This window comes from Crassostrea angulata, unplaced genomic scaffold, assembly GCF_025612915.1.
Source record: "Crassostrea angulata isolate pt1a10 unplaced genomic scaffold, ASM2561291v2 HiC_scaffold_144, whole genome shotgun sequence".
NCBI classification, from domain to species: domain Eukaryota; kingdom Metazoa; phylum Mollusca; class Bivalvia; order Ostreida; family Ostreidae; genus Magallana; species Magallana angulata.
The window spans coordinates 86,399-92,742 of record NW_026441699.1 but is presented as its reverse complement, the minus strand read 5'-3'; the positions used below and the strand labels follow the sequence as shown (position 1 = coordinate 92,742).

Below are 6,344 nucleotides of genomic sequence, written 5' to 3'. Positions count from 1 at the left end.
TATTTCAAGTATTTTTTGTATTTAAATGTCAGTTTATTCAAATCAATTTTTGGGATGAAGACATGGCTTAATTTAGTATTGATGCTGTCAGGAGTGAACAACCATACATGTATCTGCCAGTTTGTAAATGATGGCAAGGACGATGCAAACTCCACCATAAACTCAGAGTGTTTAATGGAAGGGAATACCTATGATTGTTTGCTAAAAGAGACATTGTGGTTGGGGAAGAGATACTTCATGTATATGACTATGGTTGTGATGGGAAAAGCTTGCGGTGGCGCAGCAAGGTAGGAGGAAAATGGTTGGATTAATTATACACAAACAATTATTATTAAGAGAGAGTTTAGTGATTTACAATCAGGCTTTGGATATCTTGTTATCTGGCTTTGGTTTTGTTTTTGCATTTTTTCGTACATTGATTTGTTTTAAACTAATCTAAAAAATAGATTTTTCTCAAGAATTTAAAAAGTATCAGAATAGATAATTTATGTTTTTATTGAAAAACAAGCCTAAAACTTCTGTTAGTGTTGTTAAATAGGTTAAAAATCGTGATCAATTAATCAGCAGAATTGGTTTTCTCTTACCAACTGATGATCGGTCAATAATCGAATTGGTAACAAATTATATTAAATTCAATAATATGGGGCACTAAATTTTATGCTATGTATAATCTAAAATATATAAGTGCTATTTTCACTTCCTTTTAAAAGCTTATAAGACTTTTGCTGTATTTTTATTAGGTAGAATGTTACACATCTTTTGAGATTGAAGAAAAACCCCAGCTCACAACAGTTTTCATTTCATTCAATACAGATTAGAAAAAAAAATGATAGGTATAATATTAATGTAATAAACCCAGACTGAGTATAATTGATTATAAAATCTAAAATCGATTATGATAAATCGACAACCTTTTCAACTGATTATTGATTGAAATTCAATCATCGTGACAACACTAGCCCCTGTTCATGTACATGTTTTTACCGTTACTAGTTTTGATTGATTTCAGAAAAGGCTGTGATCCTTTTGATTTTGGTAATGGTTTTGTTAGGTTTTATTTCACTTTATTTTGTTTATAGTTGTTTGATTTTCTTTCAATTTTAACATTATATACGGTTCTTGTGCTGACCTGAATAGATTTTTTTTTTCATTATCAAGCACTATTAAATTAAAAGCTTGAAAGAGGTCTCTAGTTGTGCAGTGGACAATGCACCTGCTTATCACCACTGCGACCCAAGTTTAATCCCCATGATCGACAGTTGTTGTATATGATAGGGTACATTGGTCGCCTGCTTGGACACGTGGGTTTTCTCCAGTCACCCCAACTTCTTCCCACATCATGACCCACTCGCGCTAACATCCATGCCAACAAAAAGCTATTAATATAAGTTAGTGTGCATTGTGAATCTGTCACTAATGTGGAGAGTCTCCCTTGCAGAACAAAATTGTTTTTTGTTAGATAAATTACAAAATCTGTTTCTGTAGTAAATATGTATATTTTGCAAATTGTTTACAGAATGTACTTCTTGAAAAATATACATTTACATAGAATTATCAAATTTGGTAGGTTAGTTAATTTAAGCATCAATCTGAATTGGAATTCATTTTTCACTGAATATTGGTACAGTCTTGTTTTAGTACCATGGCTGAAAATTTTGATTTAGTCAGTGGTCTGTTGTCAGATTTATAAAAAAAAACATCAATTACCAAATGTGGTAAACTAATACTTGATTAATGTTTATGAAAGAAAATTTTCTATATTGTTTTATTTTCTTTCAGTTCCTTCTGATGTGGATTCTGACCCATTTAATGTATCAAACTACTCGCCAAGTTCTGATTCTGAATCAGATGAAAATAAGAAGGTTTCGGGTAATGTTATTATTTAAAGAATAATTTTGCATCTGCAGTCCATTTTCACTTTGCAAAAAATACCTGAAAGAACAAGAGGCTGAGAGCCCAGTCATTTTAATTCAGACTAAAGTAAATCCATTTATATTAACTACATATACTTTGAAATGTAGTTGTGTATAACAATCTACATGTTGATCTGGTCTCCCTAATGCTGAGATAATGCATTAGATTTACATGATATGAGTGGAATGTACTGGATGTAATATATTTGTAACAGTTATATTTATTTTGTTTAATCATTAGGAATAAAATTTGCAATGATTTAAAAAAGTAAACGTAGAAGCTTGTATTTAAAATACAATATATTGGTATTTCTACAGAGTCCACCCCAAATTCATTGAGAGCTAGCTGCAACGCAATGGAAAAACAGGGCATCTTGACCCTCAGAAAAACAGTGAGCATTTTGAAGCAGGTAAATGAATTAAATTCAATGTTGCAATGGTTATTATGTTTTTAAGCAAGAAACATTAATACAGTCAGTGGGGTAGCTAGACCTGAAACGAAGTGCATGCTTAAAATGGCAGGGGGTGTGGGGGCCACCATGAGGCCCCCAGTGGGTCCAGGACAAAGCCCAGGGGGCGAAGGCCCTTGGAAGCTCATGGATTCTGACGATTTTTAACACTGAAAAAATTGAAAATTTAAAAAAAAATTGAAAAATTAAAATTGAAAGGAATGCTTACTCTTTAAGCCTATTTTTAGGCAGTTAAAATTGTTTTGGTTATAGTTTAGGCATAAAATAAAATCACAAAACTTATTAAAAGTTAAAAGAAGAAATTTTTTTGACATTTGCCTTTGACCCACTCAAAGCTTTTATTCTAAAGTTCATTTTCACATAGTTTATGGTAATGAATATCTCAATGAAGCTGTGATATTCTATCGGGGAAATTTAAAATGTGTAAAACTAAGTTCAACTGCAAAATAAATATTTGCCTTTTTAGGTACATGCATTGTGTACTGTTTCTTTAATATGGTACTTTAAGACCATATTGCGTGGCTATATTTGGTGCTTAATACGTCTTTGTTTAGCATTGATTTCGGATAAAGTAGGACCGAGTGACGGAAACGGGTTGATGGAATAACTAAGTATGGACCTTAATACTTGAATTCTTTTTTTATATTTTTTTTCTTTCTTTATTTTTTTACTGATTTTTTTCCCCCAATGATGTGCATGCTCAGGCATATAAGCATACATGGTAGCTACGTCACTGACAGTGTACAATTTACTACTCAAGTCTAAGATTGCTCGTGATCTTGGGGATTGGTCTCCCTAATGCTGTGATAATGCATTTGATTTCCATGATATGAGTGGAATGTAATGGATGTATTATATTTGTTATACTTATAAGTACATGTATAAGTCATTAGGAATAGGTTTTGCAAAGAGATAAAGAAGTAAACTTAGAAGCATGTATTTATGATACAATATATTGGTACTTTTTACAGAGCCCACCCCAGTTTCATTGAGATCTAGCTGCAACACAATGGAAAAACAGGACAGCTTGACCCTAAGGTAAAGCAGTGAGCATTTTGAAGGAGGAAAATAAATTAAAATCAATGTTGCAATGTTATTACGTATAACAATTAACATTATATAAAAAGTGCCTGTTTGGGAGGGTAACTGTTGAAATTGACACCCCGAGAAAACTATTGTCAACCCACGTGAAGCGGAGGTTGACAATGGTTTTCGAGGGGTGTCAAGTGCATATAACAGTTCGATGTGTTACCCATTGCCAAATGTGTTGCTAACGCTGAGGGTAATAGAAGTGTTTACCAACTGCGTCTAAACCAATCAGATTTCAGTATTTAACATTTAACATGAAAGTATAATAAAATTGTTTGTCTGGTCTCCCTAATGCTGTGATAATGCATTAGATTTCCATGATATGAGTGGAATGTAATGGATGTAATATATTTGTTATATTTATTTTAAACAATCATTAGGAATAAACTTAGGAATGATATCAAGAAGTAAACTTAGAGACTTGAAATTGCAATACAATATATTGGTACTTTTTACAGAGTCCACCCTAAATTCATTGAGATCTAGCCGCAACACAATGGGAAAACGGGACATCTTGACCCACAGAGAAAACACTGAGTATTTTGAACAAGGTAAATGAATTAAACTAAATGTTGCAATGTTATTATGTGATCCTGGGGCTTGGTCTCCATAATGCTGGGATAATGTATTTGATTTCCATGATATGAGTGGAATGTAATGAATGTACCGGTAATATATTTGTAATATTTATTTTAATTAGTCATAAGGAATAAAATTTTCAATGATTTAAAAAGTAAATGTTGAAGCTTGTATTTACAATACAATATATTAGTACTTTTATACAGAGTCCACCACAACGCAATGGAAAAACAGGACATCTTGACCCTCAGAGAAAACAGTGAGCATTTTGAACAAAGTAAATGAATTAGAATCAAAGTTGCAACGTTATTATGTATAACAATTAACATTGCTCGTGATCTTGGGGATTGGTCTCCCTAATGTTGTGAAAATGCATTTGATTTCCATGATATGAGTGGAATGTAATGGATGTAATAAATTCTCCTATATGTAATAATATTCCTAAATATAAATACACTGTGTTAGAGTAAAATCCCAAGAGATCCGAATATCAACATGGTGTGTAACTTTGAAGCGAGCAAAAAAGTGTTGAATCCTTCAATAATATGAATTAAATATTTAGATGAAAAGTATTTACAGCCTCAGAATGGTTTGTTATGAATAATTTGACTGTTATTTTCAATACAACTTCATTATTTTTCTCAAAAATCGATTCGGAACGATTCTGCAATTTTCTGCTACATTACGGGTATACAGTTATTTCATGCATATCTTTTACAAATTTATGCTATGCTATGGTATGCGATTTTAATGATATGCTATGAGATTTGTATGTTATGCTATAAAATTTGTATGCTATGCTATGAGAAATTGAAATAAAGGGCTTAATGATATGGTATGGTATGCTATGCTATGGTATGCTATGAGATTTGAACAAAAACGCCTCCATACACCGAAGAGTTTCACACATTTCGAAGTAAAATAATAAGAAGCCAAAGTTTACCACAAATCTATTATGTAAACATTTATTTTTGCAAATAAAACTATTTAAAACCGAGTTAAAAGAATGGTGTATGCTATGGTATGGTATGCTATGGTATGATATGACGAATGCGATTCTATGAGATTGTATGCTATGGTATGAGATTCCAATGCTGTGCTATGAGATTTCAATGCTATGCTATGAGATTTCAATGCTATGCTATGCTATGGTGTATGTTGTAAAAGATATGCTTGAACCGACTGTATGTGAGGCATTCCTGTCAGATTATTATTACTAAGCAGAGTGTAGTGAAATTAATAGCATTATTGTAGGCTTAAAGCTTGGTTATGGAATTGTAAACAATACGGTGCGTCGATGTAGTAAATGTCCGATATCATATGCAATGTCAACCCGTGCACGCACGGGTCAAAGTCTAGTTAGAATAATTAATTTTGACTTGTGAAAGAAAGTAATCATTTTAAGATTGATAAAGCCACAAAAGGGGCAACTGTTTCTTTAAAAGATTTCTTGTTTTAAACTTTATTTATGCAATAACGATTCTTTGATCTTTTGCAGTTCCATACCATTGTTTTCCCTCTCTCAGTTCCTGTGATGAAAGAAGTCAACTTGATAGGTTTGCTTCAATCTATTTTGTGAATGTTTTTCTTGTTTGATAATAGGTTAGTCATACATATGTAGCTGCAACAATGTAGCCCTCTCTGATTTTTTATAACTGATGTTTACTCCCCCCCCTCTCCCCCCCCCCCCCCCCCAAAAAAAAAAACAGGAGAGGGCTACATTATTGCAGCTCCATATGAAAATATATAATAAAGCAGAGTTTAATTGGCATATCAGAAAATGTTGTTCTCCTTTTTATTAGCTCACCGAGACGAAGTCAGGGGGAGCTTATGCTATACCCTCGGCGTCGGCGTCGGCGTCCGGACCTGGTTAAAGTTTTTGTTGCATGTCCTGTATCTAAGCTATTACTTGTCCTATCTTTACCAAACTTGCATGGATGATGCATCTGGACCTACTTATGGACTTGAAAGACTTGGATGCTGAATCTGAGTCCTAAATTTCAGATGCTGGAGGAGGTTAAGGTTGTTGGACCAGGTTAAAGTTTTTGTTGCAGGTGCCCTTTGATAGCAATATCTAAGTTACTGCAGGTCCGTACTTCACCAAACTTGCATGGATGGTGTGTCTTATGATACTGATGCACCAGACAGGCTTGAGTGCTGAATCTGAGCTATAGGTTTCGGATGCTGGAGGAGGTTAAGGTTTTTCGAGCAGGTTAAAGTTTTTGTTGCAGGTGCCCTTTGATAGCAATATCTAAGTTACTGCTGGTCCGTACTTCACCAAACTTGCATGGAT

The 6,344-nt window shown here is 33.4% G+C and overlaps 1 pseudogene; it reads left to right on the top strand.

The window, feature by feature from the left end:
* Positions 1–249: 249 nt before the first annotated feature.
* On the top strand, positions 250–5,647 carry LOC128169502 (uncharacterized; annotated as a pseudogene).
* The last annotated feature ends 697 nt before the right edge of the window (positions 5,648–6,344 follow it).